The 16,391-nt window shown below is 36.1% G+C and overlaps 1 long non-coding RNA gene across 1 annotated transcript in view; it reads right to left on the reverse strand.

Annotated features, from left to right (window-relative positions):
• Positions 1 to 16,391, reverse strand: part of LOC132365511 (uncharacterized) — a 643,069-nt gene that overhangs the window by 147,126 nt on the left and 479,552 nt on the right. The gene's annotated exons all lie outside the window — the stretch shown is intronic.

Here is a 16,391-nt window from a genome sequence, read left to right on the forward strand (position 1 = left end):
CAAAGTTTGCTCTGAACCTAAAACTGCTCTTAAAAATAGTCTTAATAAAATTTTCTTAAAACTTTAAAAAAGCTAATAATAATAGTCAACCATCTTACATGATTTTTATAAGAATTGCATGAGATAGTCCACATAAAGCACTTAGCATAGCATAGTACCTAGCAAAAATCAAGCACTCAAAAACTCTAATGTCATTTTCACAGACATTTCCTCCTACATCTCCTTTGTTGCAAATGTTTGGTGTATTATTATTATTACTATTATTATTTTTTTCTATTTTAACTCTTCAGAGAATCTTTTTTTAAGCATGGTTGTGCTCAATGCAGTAAACTTTTACCACAAAGCAAAGAAAAAAAACACAGAAACATCTATATTCACAGTGCCAAGGAATAACCACTCAATATTTCTATGTGTACTTCTAGTCTTTTTTTATATTATGTTTATATTTATTTTCAAATAATATTTTATTCTACATAAAGAATGTACAGTCTATTTCTCCCTCTTATTAATATGTTGTCAACAATTTTCCATGCCAAAAAATTCTACTACAATGAGATTTTTACACTCAATTGAAATATCATAAGGATGTTCATAATTTACTCAATTATTTTCCAGCTTAGGTAAATCATTCCTGGTCTTCTACTATTGTGATAAATGCATCATTATTGACTAATCCTAGTACATATTTCTCACCTCCTGTAGAATTCCTTTGAGTATGTCAGTGTCTTAAATAAAAATATAAAAGCATCCAAATACTTGGCCTTCTGTGAGTTTATGTCAAATGATTTCTTAGGCTTCGGTTTTAAGCCTCATTGTGGTCTCTCCCTAAACTCTTTCTCTCTCTCTGAGTCATCTCATCTATTCCATTAGCTTTATTGTCTCCCAAATTTATATATCCAGCCCTGAAATTTCTTCTGAGATCCAGACTCATATATCCATTTCCCTACCTGATGTCTCTGTTTCGATGTATCACAAGCTCTTAAAATGTAATATATCCAAAACTGACTCTTCATTTTCCTCTTCCCTTAAATCTTTTCCTCCTTCATTTTCCTTCCCATTAATATCAGCAAAACTTTCTTCTAAGTTGCTAACATCAGGAACATGGAAATGATTTGTGGTTCCTACCTTTCTCTCCCTTCCGGTAATCAATCCTTCTTAAGTTGTCTAACACAATCACTCTTCATTGCTTGTGACTCAGAAAAGCCTCTGTCAGTTTTACAGAAGAAAGGGACTTAGCTTCGTACAATCCAAGGTCTGCAATTCTACTTCCTTTTACTAATGTCATTTTTTTTTTAATTTTATTTATTTATGGCTGTGTTGGGTCTTCGTTTCTGTGTGAGGGCTTTCTCCAGTTGCGGCAAGCGGGGGCCACTCCTCATCGCAGTGCGCGGGCCTCTCACTATCGCGGCCTCTCTTGTTGCGGAGCACAGGCTCCAGACGCGCAGGCTCAGTAATCGTGGCTCACGGGCCCATTTGCTCAGCGGCATGTGGGATCTTCCCAGACCAGGGCTCGAACCCGTGTCCCCTGCATTGGCAGGCAGATTCTCAACCACTGCGCCACCAGGGAAGCCCCACTAATGTCATTTTCATTTGGAAATATCCTTAAAAGTTTATAGATCATAAGACTCTCATTTTCATGAACTATAGGGATACCTAATAAAACAGGTAGATCTATTGTCAAAAGGATGGAAAGATGGGAAAATAAAGAAATAGAAGCAGATTTGGCATGGCTTAGAGAACAAAGGGCCTTGCTTTGACGTCAACATTTATTTGAAGGAGCCTGAAAAGTATATTGATAAAGAAGGTAAATGGAATGATAATGATCTTCTGGTTTGGATGGAGCTTCATGACCTTCTGTTAATTATACTGTTCAAGAAATCTTTAAAAGTCTATAATTTTCTTTTATATGGAAAAAATAGGTAGAAATATTCTTTAATGATAAACTCCATACCCCACACTTTCTTAGCTTATACACTCCAATCCAATCTAAATAAATATTCAAGGTTCAACACTAGGAAAAATGGCATATTCCGGAGGCATGAGGCAACACAAAAGTTCTCTAGCCTGACCAAAATTTGATAAGATCCTTTCATTGTATGCATGTTAAATATTTCCTGAGAAAGCAAATTGGTATAGTTTTGCCTTCCTCAGGAAGGGATTAATAAACTATATTATGATTTCTTAAGTTTAAAGGAGATAAGTAAAAAAACTGAATTTTTGTGCTTTAAATGTGTTGTCCCATAAAGAAAAAGAATCTTTCGCTGCATGTTCAGAAAAAGTCAAACTGTGATGCTAAAGGTTGATTTCTAGACATGAAAAAATACTTTTAAATGACCATTAAGCTATTAACAGTCATTAAATGAACTAGTGAAAGCTTCTTTGTTCATATTTGACAAATAAATCTGGAAGAACTATAAGCATTCTCATTTGTGTACTATCCCTTTTAATCAAGATAACTCTTTCAATGAATTACATTGGCTTATTGACTTTTTCTTAAATGAACTATGCATCTTCTATCTTACTGCAGTGAGGAATACAGTATATCAGTTAGCTTTTAATGGATCACAAAACACCTCAAAATTTAGTGGCTTCAAACAATAATACTTTTACTATTTTATATGAGATAATGGATTAGGTGAGCAGTTTCTCTTGTCTGGCTATCTCAGCTGAAGCTGGATGCTCTAGGATGGCCTCAGGCAGTTGGCTCAATGTCACCTGTGGTGATGGAGACGACTTGATTATCATCATCCAACAGGCTAGGACTGTTGATGGGGTCGTAGTTGCAGAGTTCCAAGTACAGAAAATGGGAACAAGTTCCAGTACGCAAGTCCTTTAGAGTCTGTGCTTGTATCATATTTGATAGTATGTCATTGGCCAAAGCCAGTCACGTGACCAAGCCCAGATTCAAGAAACAGACTTACCTCTTGATGGGAGGAGCTGTAAAATCAGAATGCAAAGAGATATGCTAAACAGATGGAAAATTTGTAGCAATTTTTGCAATCTATCACAGACTACCTTCTGGCCACAAATTATTCTTACTGTGTGTAACATATGCCCACCCTTCCCAGATGCCAAAAGTCTGATTCAGTTATGCCATTTATGGCATCTGGCTTGAAGTTCAAGTTCTCATGATCTGCTTCTTGTCTAAATGTAGATGTGGCTCACTGGGTGCAGCTGCTCTTCATCCAGACAACTGTGAACTAAAAACGTAAGTTATCTGCTGCCAATTAACCTAATCGGGTGAGAAGGGAGCAAGAGAACTGCAGTAGTTGCTTCTAATCAAAAAGGAAAGGAATGGGAGGCACAGAGAAGTCCTTGGTCTGAACCAATTCTATAATCCATCCAGGCACATGTTAAAAGGTTCCCCAACTCTGGGTCTGGGGATGTTCCTTGATTACAGTCCATTTCTGCTCCCTGAGAGTAATTTGTTTGTCCACAATCCTCTGAGTCTCTTGGCTCCACCTCTACGGTTTTCATCTCTTCGGGTAAGAAATGTCTGTGATTCTCATTCTGATTTCTATCCACAGAATGTTAGAAGCCCAGAAATCTAACTTCTTTTTGAACTATTGCAATTCCCTTTCATCCAAGCAGGCAGTTCTTTTGTTAGTATATTGGTCTTTAAAACTTCATGGATTGCCTATGAATCTGATGCACATCTACTCCATGTGAGTCCTAAAATTCTCTACTCCTAAAGTTTGCAACCACATTTTTTCAAGGCAGGGCTCTCTCTACTTTGGATGTGGCAAGCTGCTGTAGAAAAAAAATGTCCTTAAGTTTATTAGGAGCCTATTTGTCTTGCTGAGCGCTCTTATGTTTAACTTAGAACTTTTAGAGGTATTATTATAAAGGGTCTTCTGTCCAAGTTCCTGTAAATGAAAGTTTTGCAAAATGTTCTACTGTGTCATAACATGGTTACCATTTTTTTCAGTCTCTACTAACAGTTGCCTCATTGTTTTCCAACCTCCATCTACAGCCTGAATCCAAAGCCAATATTATATATATGCAAATTGTTATGGAAACAAAACCTAAAGTGGGCAACACTCTCTTTCAGATACCAGTTTTTACATCATTAGCTTTTGCTGTGTTAAAAATTTGCTTTAAACAATAAACATTTATAATTTTTTATGATTCTCTGGTTTGCCTGCTGGCTCTTCTTCTCTGGTCTAGCAGTCTGGTGCTAGAAATTTTTAGATAGCCTAGTTCACATATCTGGCAGTAGGTATGATATCACTTTGAGGAGGGGGGATGATTTTGGCATGAGTCTCTCATCATCCAGCACATTAACATGGACTTATTCAGTCATGGCAAAATACCTAAGAGTCGCAAGAGAAGTTCTCAGTGTGCAGTGTTTCTCTGGCTTCATTTTATGTTACCTTTGATAATATCCATTTTTGCCCAAAGCAAGTCACATAACCAAGTCCACATTCAAGAGGTGGAAAAATGAATTCCACCTCTTGATGGATAGAGCTGCAAAGTCACATTACAAAGAGCAAGATGCATAAAGGGGTAGAATAATCTCTGGCCATTTTTGCATTCTGTCACAGCAAGCATGTTACTTGGTTACAATTTTTTATGGCAAGTCTCATTGTTTAAAATTTGCTAAATTTCCTATGCTAGGTTTATAGGGAAGATCAATTATTACTATTTCCATAAATTATCTAAGGTTATGAGGATATAAACATATGTGTTAAACTAAATTGAATTATAAAAATTGAAGACCTCTTGTGAACTGGAGACAGTGTCTCAAATCATGTGAACACCTACCCTATCTTGATAAAGTTGTAAAAGGTTATCTCCCTGACAAGCATTTGATATTTTCATTGTGTTGCTCTGCCAGACCAATTTAAAAATAATTTCCAAGATTCTTAATTTTAGTAAAATAAATTTGTACAAACTGAAATAAAACACTTTTCTCATTGTAACTGGTTCTGACCACTCAAAATTCAAGAAAGATACTTCACACACAAACTTGTTATAGATTGTAACCGTATAAGTAAAGACTAATAATTATATAGAATAATAATGCATATTGGTAGTTTTTGTCTGAAAAACTGTCTAGAACAATGTTCAATAGCATTCAAATGCTTTTACTGAGCTTCTTTACTTTTCATGGTATAATGTAGTTACTTGCATAACTACAACCTACTTCCCGCCAGTATAGAATCAAATAAACAAAATATGTAAGAAAGAATACACTTAGAAACAAATCTTGTTAATTAGTTATAGCAAGCCCACAATTAAATTAAAACCTATTCTATGACTTATGAGGTCCTACCCTTATATATAGTAAATAATATCACTTCCTGGAAAATCAGGAACATTAGCAAACTTGAGGAACTCAACAAAGGAGAACTTCCCTACAGTTAAATGTACTGCAGGTGAAAGCCAACAGAGGCAAATGGAATGGTTCTTGGTTCTGCTTTTTGGAATTCATAAACCAACAGGAGTAATAAAATTATTTCTAGCAAATAAATATGATTTTTTTTAAATGTCACCATGGGTTTTACAAAGCTAACAGATGGAAGTAAATTCCCTCATCTCAAAATTGCATGGCTCTAGCTAGGTTGAACATTACAACAAGGATGTCTTTAAATATTTATCAATCCTCGAGTCTTGTTACACTTATCAAAATAAAGCAGTTCTATAGAGCAGTAAATAAAATTAATACTATTGAATCCAAAAATTGTAAAGCAGACATTTTTGGTCAAATATGTGCCTCTTAGGAGAAGAATTCTGACCACAGTGAGACCCTGGTCTCACCCCCTTTCTACCAAAATTTCTCAAAAAGAATTTCAATCATTTTGAAGATATGGTTCATGATTTAGAGGTAGGCTTTGAAAAGCTGGAGCTTTCTCTCATCAGCCTATTCTGCAAAGGTAACAGAGTAGCGGAGTCATTCTTAAATCCCTGTTTCCAGAGACAGGCTTCCAACAAGAGAAGATGTTGTTAACGCTAAAATCCAGGAACTGCTAGTTTTGTTTTTTTAATAAAATTGACCCCAAAGTCATCCAATCAGAATTTTTGATGGTCAAATAATAATTTGAACTATACCTTCAGCTTCTATGAGTATTCTGTAAGCCTGGTTGAAAGCTAGATTCCCTTGCATGACTTGGTTACAAAAGCCTTTACTAGGCAATCAGCATTAACTAGGAGGATTTCTTATTTTCAATATTTAAAAATGATTTATTTTAGTAAAATGTTAGTCTCTCATTGTAGTTGGATGTGTCTGTATACATAAATATAGATATGGGTACAATTTCTGGTTATATGAAAATCAACCCAGTCTGACATCTCCGCCGTTTCTTCCATGATGACTCCCACTTTGCCAATCTTTTTGCAGGAAGAATAATGGCCCCCCGAAGATGTCCATATCTTAATCCCCAGAACCTGTGAATATGTTAGGTTATCTGACAAAGGGGAATTCAGGTTGTAGGTGGAATTAAGGTTGCTAATCCGCTGACCTTGAGATGAGGAGATTTTCCTGCATTGTTTGAGTGGGCTCAACGTAATCAAAAGTGGGAGGAAGAAGAGTCAGAGAGAGATTTGAAGATGCTATGCTGTGGACTTCGAAGGTGGAGGAAGCAGCCGTAAGCCAAGGAATGCAGGTGTCCTCTAGAGACTGGAAAAGGCAAGGAAATAGGTACCCCAAAGAGACTCCAGAAAGGATCACAGCTCTGCTGATATCTTAATTTCAGCCCATTGAGAGCCATTTCAGACTTCTGACCTCAAGAACTGTTAAGATAATAAATGTGTATTGTTTTAAGAACTAAATTTGTGGTAATTTGTTACAGCAGTTATAGAAAGCTAATACACTCCCATATTTACAATAGTCATAAGAATAAAAGCCAAATTCCTTCCCATATCCTAAAAAGTATTGCATAAACAAGCCTCTCCTTCCTCTCTTGCCTCATCTTCCCACTCTTCTCTTGGGTTACTCTGCTCAGGAAACACTGACATTCTTTCACTGCTTTAACCTTGCCAACTTCTTCTACCCAAGTCCGTTGCACTTGCCACACCTTTGTCTATAGCATTCATTTCTTTGCTCTTTGTCAGACTGGCTCTTTCTCATTCTTCAAGTTGACTTTAAGTCACATTCTTCAAATGGTCTTTAAAATAAATATCTTAGGAGATTGTGTGTGTGTGTGTGTGTGTGTGTGTGTGTGTGTGTATTATTGATTCTGTTTTTCTGGGGAACCCTGACTTATGCAGGAGGGGAAAGACACTCTTCCACCTCTTGAAGGAAGGAACACCAAATGTCTACAAGGAAGGAAAAAAACGATAGTAGCCATCTTTGGAGATTTTTTAAAATAAATGCCATCTGTGTAAAATGGTTTGCACTTTTCTTTGACAAGCCACAGCACCCAGTGCTCTTCTGTTATGTCTTTAATTACATGCACCTATACTTTGATTACTTGTCTATCTTTTCCACTGGGTTTTTAGTACTTTAAAGGTAGGGATTGTATCTCATGAGTCATTATGTTCCTACCACCTTACTTCAATACCTTAATAATACTTGTGGGATGAATGAATGGCTGAATGAAAAATGTACACTATATTCATGAATATTTTATTGAATTTTTATAAACTTTATTAATTCCCTCTTAATTCCTACTTATTTACCCAATACTCACCCTGACAAATACATGACACTATTTCTCAGGGACAGCATGTCCACCTTCAAGATCACCAAATAATCTGGAACAATATGGAACCAATAATATACAATTATTGCTGTGCAGTGTCTGTCCCTCATTTGAACAAAGGAAGATAACCCAGTTATAATTAACAATATCCCATAGAACATTTGATGAGATAAATTTTAAATTATAAAATTGTTTTAATACTCAGAAATTTAAAGAGTCACAATCTGCTTACAATTTAAAAATCTGCTTATGAAAGAATAACATATTCCTTCATACTGATTTTGTGCTGAATGTGATTCTTTTATATTTGGAAATATTTAAATATTCCAGAGCTCATAACTCCTGCGGTGTAAGGAAAACCTGGGTATGTTCTTCTTATAAAGATTGTCACTAGGTTAAAATTCCTCACTCCAATTTCACTCTCTTCCCTCATCACTGTTTATGAACTCTGCATTTCTAACAAAGAAATGACAATTTCAGAGCTTAGGAAGGGCCTAAACTTTGCTTTATCAAGGACAATACTGGCAAATTTCCAAAAACCTGGAGGCCATGGCTCATCTGCAAATCATGTACATATATTTGCATGAATTTTATTTTGATTAGTAGCCTCAACCCATGATGGTACTTAGGATGAATGAAGCATTTTACATATATGAATAAATGAAGACGATTTAGTAGTCTTACTGCTCATGGCTGTTTTCCCTGTTCCTCTAACTCTGACTCTCCTCATCCATCCCCTTCTTGTTATTTCTTCTCTTTAAATCTAGAGTGGGTGTTGCTTTTCTTTTTTTAACATATTGATTCTATATAAATGGTGAGAACAAAGAAGCCCTGCTTTTGTGTTTTATTGACTCATTCAGCAGATCTACTATGACCAAAATCATTGTGACTTTGTGATTTTTGCAAAGTTCTTCATCTTAACTGGCATAAATTGGCATCTCTTTTGGGCTGAGTCAGTGAAGTATACAAACCTTGATAATTGTGCAATTTTCTTTTGAAGAGCTTGTCCCTAAAGACTCCATAAACTAAAATATAAATTTAGGGAAAAATATATTAAAAGTAGTATATGAAAGTGTTAAAAGTAGAGGAAAAGGTGAATTGCTACTCCATTAATAGCTTTTTATTTCCCGTAAACTTTAAAATCCCCCTGAATGTAATTGTGGGTGTGTGAGTGTGTGCTCATGCATGCATGCCTGTCCATGTTTGATGTGAGGTAGAATAAGTTGGTAGAGGACAATAGAGGGTTCTTAGTTGGTCGGGATAAAGAATGCTGATGATGGCATAAGATGGCTACTATCAGAAAAATGAGGGGAAGAAGACCTTGGCTTAGCCAAGTCATAGAAAATTCTAGACAGCAAAGGAGGTAATAAAGTGGTGGTGACTAATTTATAGATCAACCATGTAGGTCTCTAAACTTTATCCAAAAATCCATATTCATTTATTGCAGTAGATGAGTAATAAAGAAAATGATTTCTCTCTATATATATTCCATGTATTTCTTGCCTAGAGAATGGAAGGCAATCAATTCTAGATTTGGGGAAATATTATTTTTTCTTCCTTACCTTGCTGCTTCATTCTGTATTCTTTTCTCTTTCCTGTTCTTTTTTCTCTTATTTTATTCTCCTATGATCCAACACATTCAAGTGCTTTCTAGTGTTTCAGTGTAGCCAGGTTTCCTACAATAATATATTCCTTTTTTTTATTAGTTATTATTGAGTAGGGCCTAGTTCTCATTTACTTATGAGAAATAATATTTATGTATTCCTCTTATGTTTGGAGCAATAGAAAACATAGGATATTTCTTCAGAATATGATTAATGTCTTCTATTTATAGCTTATAAGGATGGAAATATGGTTCTAACTATTAAGATTAAAATCTACAATATTACAGAGAATTAAATTAATGTTACAAAGTAATAGAAATATTATTAGAAATAATGCCTAAGGAATTCAGCTTAAAATAAAGTTGGGAGTTGAATCCCTTAGGGTTTGATCAGAGAAGTAGAACCACATGGAATAAGAAATTTATTATAAGGATTAGATTTTATACAACTATGGGAGCTGGTGAGAAGGTCCATGGAAAGGCTTGTCACCTGTGTCGGATGCTGTGTGTAAGTCACTGCTGGTTATCAGGGTCAACAGTTAGGAAGGAAAGCTGCACTGGACAGATTGGGGGTCAACTGGAGCCCATTCCGATAAACTGGAACCCATGAATTTAAACCGGAACTCACACCTAATTTTCTTCTAACCTGACACAGGTGACCCACAGGAAAACTGGTACACTTTGCCACAGAGCCGTTAATATACTTGCTCCCAAACTTGGAAATGCTGATGTGGAAGATCCAGTAGAATCTGGAGGGCTCCTCGGCCTGGCTGCTATGTTATCAACAAGATGAACTAGCAAGTTCACAGCAACATGAAAAAGCTGCAGCGGATCTGGTGCCCTACATTGACTTTCAGAAAGTAGAGCCTGCTGACTCACTTTCACCTTCCAAATCCCATGCAAATTTCTCTTGTGGGACACCCTGACCTAGGACCATAGCAGAAGGACATTTAGAGAAATGCAGTTTCAACTTAACCTAAGTTGACACAATCAACAAGCACCACAATCAACCTCTTGATCAGTTCTCATATATAGGTACCTCTTTGAACCACATTCAACGTTTAAAGACAATACTTAAATCATGCTTCTAACAAATGTGATGCAATCTCCCTTGTACAATTAATCACATGGCAACCTCTCCCAAGAAGAAGACACAAGTACCTTTATCCATCTTTAGATGATGTTCCTTCTTTGAGTTGAGCCCCTCTTGCCTTTTGGTCATCCTATAACTTAAATATTGAGTTTGGGAAGACGATTCTTCATAAGTCTCAAATGTTTGTGCATGTCTTCAAAGGCCTTAACAGCTAATTTCTTTGGACTGTGTTTTCAAGGATGTTTGGAAGATACAGATATCCATATTCTAGGATAGTAAAGGTAGAAGTATTGCTCTTCCCAGAGGCAGATTGCATTCTAGAGTAAGAAAGATAATGTTTCTCTGCAGAGGGGAATATGATCAGGCTGACCAACAGCTCCTTTTATAAGATCCAGGATTCCTAATATCAGTGTTCCATTCCCATATGTGTGTAATGCAATGAGCAAGCAACACTTATCTCTCATCACATCACCCTGTAGAAATTGGGGCTTGAAGAGCTGGCACAAGGCTGTTATTCTGGCTAGTGTTACTACTGTGAGTGAAAAAAACTGTCTTTTGTCTCTAATCCAAGCATCTTGTGTTTTCTGCCAGGAATTATGAAACTAGCTAGACTATTAGCATGCAAGGAGGGTAAAATCTTAGACCCTGAAGAGTTTCTGATGACACTGAGATATCAAGCTGCAATTTTAAAATATTTATGTTACATAATAGGAAAATAAGAGAGAAGGAAAAATGGTCAATATACACAGGAAATATCAATATGAAAATAATGAATTAATACTCATAATTATTACAATCCTCATTTCTACACTGGACTCATACTTGTAGCTGATATGTATGACTTACTTCTTCCTTTGGCAGTTCTGTATCCCCTTTGCCCTCAGAAAGTACGTCAGTGGTTGTGTTCCCTTGTCTGTTAGGGTGTGTCAAACTTTCATTCTTTAATGATTGGATCTTTAGTCATTGTTACTGGTTTGGTTGTAATTTTCTGTTGACTTTAATCATAGGACATGAAATTGTAAGAGGACCCTCAGAAGATCTCCTGCATTTCAGACATAGTCTTCTTTATCTCCGTTGTATAATAGCAACTCAATTTTCCTTTGATAATTATGATCAGTCACTCACCAAGAGAGTCAATCCCTTTTGGCCTATTGATTCGATATCATGAGGAGGTCAAAATGGCCAATTTGCATGTCAGCTTCCAGTTTAATGGAACCATTTCTATGTCCCCATGGAAGCATTCCTTCCCTGGGAACAAAACTAACAGAACCCACAGTTGTGAGTACAAGAAGCAAATATATTCACTATTGGATCACTAGGCATAATAATAAAAGGAGCTACTCACATTTACAACCCTTGATTCCTGGAACCATCAATCCTGCCTTTTGGGGGGGAAAGGCATCATAGAAGAAGCACACAATACATCCTGGAAAACATTAGCCCAGCCCTCACAGGGTGCTGTCACCCAGCTGGTGCCATAACTGAATCATCAAAAGTCCATTTAAGTATTTTACCAGTTAACATGGTAAAGTTAATTAATTCTAAGAGCGTTAGCCTTTTGTCACATTTTACTTGCTGTAAAATGAAAGTCTGCTTCAGTGTAAACAAAGAACTGCTCCTTCCCTGATGGAAGAGTACCTATATTAACAACTTAATCCCAGGTGGTTGGCTGATCGTCTGGAACTGGTGCCATACTGGAGACTCAGTTTTGTCCTCTGCTGCTGGAAGATTAGGCACTCAGAATGGCTGTTGCCGTATTGATCTTGGTAAATGAGAGTCCAAGTTGCTAAGCCCATGCATAACCAGCATCCCTACCGCCATGTTTACTCTCTTCACATCCATTGGGAACCCACATAGGGAAAGAGATGGACTGGCATTCACAGAATAGGTCATCCTACCCACTGGGTCTCCTTGGTGAGTATGCCTGCCCATGGGACACAAATATCTTCATAGTGCATTTCCATTCCCATATGTTTTCCTCAGACATCTTTGTCACCACTTTTCCAATCATGTTCCTTTGAAGTCTCTGAGAATCTCTCCTTCTAGGCAAAAATGACAGCAATTGTCCTACTTGAAGTTCTACCTCCAACGGGTTTTCTTGTACCGCTATTCTTCAAGACCAGGAATAGTGGTACAAGGTTTTCTTGTACCACTATTCTTACTCTCCTTTGCCAGTTTAATGTAATTTACATACTATTTTTCTGGCTACTGGTTAGTTCAATCATCATGAATTTTCATGTAATTACTATTTGGATTTGCTTTCTGTGAATTATGTACTCATGTGCTCTACCCAGGGTTTTATTGATAACACACCTTGTTCTTGTCAATTTTTAAAATATTTTGGATATTATAGACATAATACTTTGTCACCTGTTTACAAATGTCTTTTCTTCCTACCTATGTTTTCTCTAATTACTTTTTCCTAATAGAATTTTATCAGAATTTTACATCTTAATGGAAATGGTTTTGCCTATTTTTTTTCTTATATAGCTTCTGGCTTTTCAGCTAAGAATTTCTCTTCCCTGACTGTATATGTATGATCCTATATTCTTTGGAAATATTTTAACTGTTTAATTTTATTTACATAAGGTTTTAAAATCTAGAATTATTTTGTGTTTATAGTATAGGAAAGGTCCATTTTTATATGATCTTCCACAGGGTATGGAGTGTTGCAGGATTATTTATTAAATAGTTTGTCTTCTTTCAACTATATTGAATTACTACTATAATTATTTAAGAATATGGTATTAAATTTTTGTTGATAGTGGAGACAATTACTAGATTCTTTATTCTGTTGTGATCTATTCATTTATTCCTATATTAATTCCTACTATTTTTATTACAGTGTCATAAGTGTATGATCTGATATCTGGAAAGGCAAGTTTCCCTTTGTTGATCTTCCTTATGATACTTTTCTTGATTAAAGTGTTTAGTCTTCCATATAATCTTTAAGATTATTTTACTCAGTTAAAGTAAATCTATTATAGAGTATTTGTCTTTCTCTGTCTGACTTATTTCATTAAGCATAATACCCACTAAGTCCATCCACATTGTTGCAAATGGCAGAATTTCATTCTTTTTTTGGCTGAGTAATATTTCATTGTGTATATATACCACATCTTCTTTACCCATTCATCTGTTGTTGGACACTAAGGTTGCTTCTATATCTTGGCAATAATAAATAATGCTGCTATGAACATTGAGTACATGTATCTTTTCAAATCAGTGTATTACTTGATTATAAATACTTAATTATAAAGACCATGTTTTGTATTTGTAATATGAAGAGCACCAAGCACAGAATCCTGTGATTACTGACTAATCATAAAGTATTTAATACATTTGGCTAGAGATTTAGGAATATTAGAAGTATGTTTAGATAGGGACAGAGAAAATAATGTTTTATTAGTGATATTATACTAAAGTATATGCTCCTTATATGCTTCTATTTTGTTCACAGCAATATTCCTAGTGTCCAGGGCAGTGATTGGCCCATAGTAAAGACTAAATACATGTCTGTTGAATAAATGATGATGTTGGAGTTCTGAAAAATTTGAGGCATGAATTGGATAATCACACCATGAATAATTAAATCTTTTTGGGGGGGCCAGGGGGGGACTACAAATCCCTGCCCTATCCCTTTTCAATACCAGGTACCAATGTCAGGGAATTGTACAAAAAGATAGAAATCGTAGTTGCTTCCCTCTTCAAGTTTACTACCTTTTCAGATAGACACATACATGTACATACATGCACCCAAAAGCATACATGTGCAGTTACATAACAGCATGTGAGTTATTGAACATGAACATAAAACCTGCACACTGCCACATGAATGAAGAGTGCCCAGAAGTGACTCCAGTCCTGTCTGTGGCACATTGTCTGCTCTGCTTGCTGCTTCTCAGCTGTGTGTCTGCATTCAGGTGTCATATGCACCCAAAGGGCCAAATATACACAGTCAGCAGAACACGCTGGGATGGAGACATATTGTGTCTCCTCATGCACCCAAATTTATTAGAATCCCAGATTGAAGATAACATAAAGATGCAGCAAACATCCTTCCCAGAAAATCAAAACCAGAACAAAATAAAGGACCATGTTGTTAATCCATAGGATGTTTATGAAAGATAGATATGTATTTACTAAAACTCTAAGCCTTTTGGTTAATTTATATACAGTTATTTTTCACTTATTCTTCAAGTCGAACTCATTTCAAAGCAATAGAAAATAAAAAGAGAAAAAAATGTTTCATCCTTTCTTATCTTCTTTCTATATATCGTGCTGCCCATTTAATTCCTGTTTTAAATTCTTTTGTGATGGTCATGAGCAGTGAGGAGTACTTCTCCCTAATATAATGTTCTGTACACTGTGTCCTGCCTATAACATAGACTGTTTCATAATAGTGATCTATTATGATATAAATAATTGTCTGAAATTTCAGTACACAAAGCCTGAATCTGTGAAAGTACAATTAAATTGCCTGGGGACATAGCAAACTTAAATGAGACCTGGTTTGAACCTAAACATCTATTTGAAATTTGGCCAGCAAACAACCAACATTGAATGGAATAGAGGGATGTACAAAAAACACAATCAGCCTGCACTGTCACAGAAAGCTCCTGAGATGGTTCTGAGTTCTCCAGTAAGTGGATATCTACTGTGTAATCTGCCCAATTCTACAGCTTTCCCTCAAAACAGCTTTTTAGATCAAACTGACACAAGGATAACACAAGGATAAATGTCATTTATGTGGGATATTGGTTTATTTATAAATGAAAATAGTAAACATTTAATTACTTTAAGCTGAAGTAAAATGTGTGTTGAAGTAATCATATTTTAGTGTTTCTATTCTATCTAGAATCCATAGGCGTGCAGAAAACATCATCTCAAGTTTTGAAAAATAGCACTTTGATGCATACAGCTTTAAATAGCACGAGGGCATATGTTTCAGTACAGCCAACCTCTGCTTACACAGTGGATATAATTACCAAATCCTGCTTTTAGAATGCTGACTACTGCTAGTATCCCCTCAGGACTTGTAAAGAAATGAGAAACCAGAAGCAAGAAGAAGGCAGAATCTAGAAGAAGTTAGTAATTATCTAGGCTTCATTTTAGAGGTGACCCTAAGAAGTTGAGAGAGTTGCCCTATGTCACACAGGTCATGAGAGGCAAAGGAGGAACAAGACTGGGAATCCCAGGAGAGTGGGTTTTCCAACAGGAATCAGTTTCCTAGAATTAAGGGACCATCAGATTTGGAATAGGCCCTCTTGGTGGCAGTCATTGGGAGTTAGGCAGTTTGCCAATGCCAGACTAATGACAAAAGTGAGTAGATTTTCAAGAGTAGCTTCTCTTTCTTACTTTCTTTTAATGACCTTTATTATTTTTTTAATAAATATTGTGTCCAATATGACTACAAGTTATCCAAAGGGAAGATCTTCCAGTTCTCTGGGTGAGAAATAATGTCAGGTGCACATACACCCATACTAGCTAGGTTAATATACATTTGGCAACTGATAGATTTTTTTTTAACATCTTTATTGGAGTATAATGCTTTACAATGGTGTGTTAGGTTCTGCTTTATAACAAAGTGAATCAGCTTTACATATACATATATCCCCATATATCCTCCCTCTTGCGTCTCCCTCCCACCCTCCCTATCCCACCCCTCTAGGTGGTCACTAAACACCGAGCTGATCTCCCTGTGCTATGCAGCTGCTTCCCACTAGCTATCTAGTTTACATTTGGTAGTGTATATATGTCAATGCTACTCTCTCACTTCATCCCACCTTCCCCCTTCGCCACCCCATTTCCTCAAATCCATTCTCTATGTCTGCATCTTGATTCCTGTCCTGCCCTAGTTTCACTAGAACCTTTTTTTTTTAGATTCCATATACATGTGTTAGCTTACGGTATTTATTTTTCTCCTTCTGATTCATTTCACTCTGTATGACAGACTCTAGGTCCATCCACCTCACTACAAATAACTCAATTTCGTTTCTTTTTATGGCTAATATTCCAGTGTATATATGTGCCACATCTTCTTTATACATTC

The sequence above is a fragment of the Balaenoptera ricei genome, chromosome 4, assembly GCF_028023285.1.
Source record: "Balaenoptera ricei isolate mBalRic1 chromosome 4, mBalRic1.hap2, whole genome shotgun sequence".
NCBI lineage: Eukaryota > Metazoa > Chordata > Mammalia > Artiodactyla > Balaenopteridae > Balaenoptera > Balaenoptera ricei.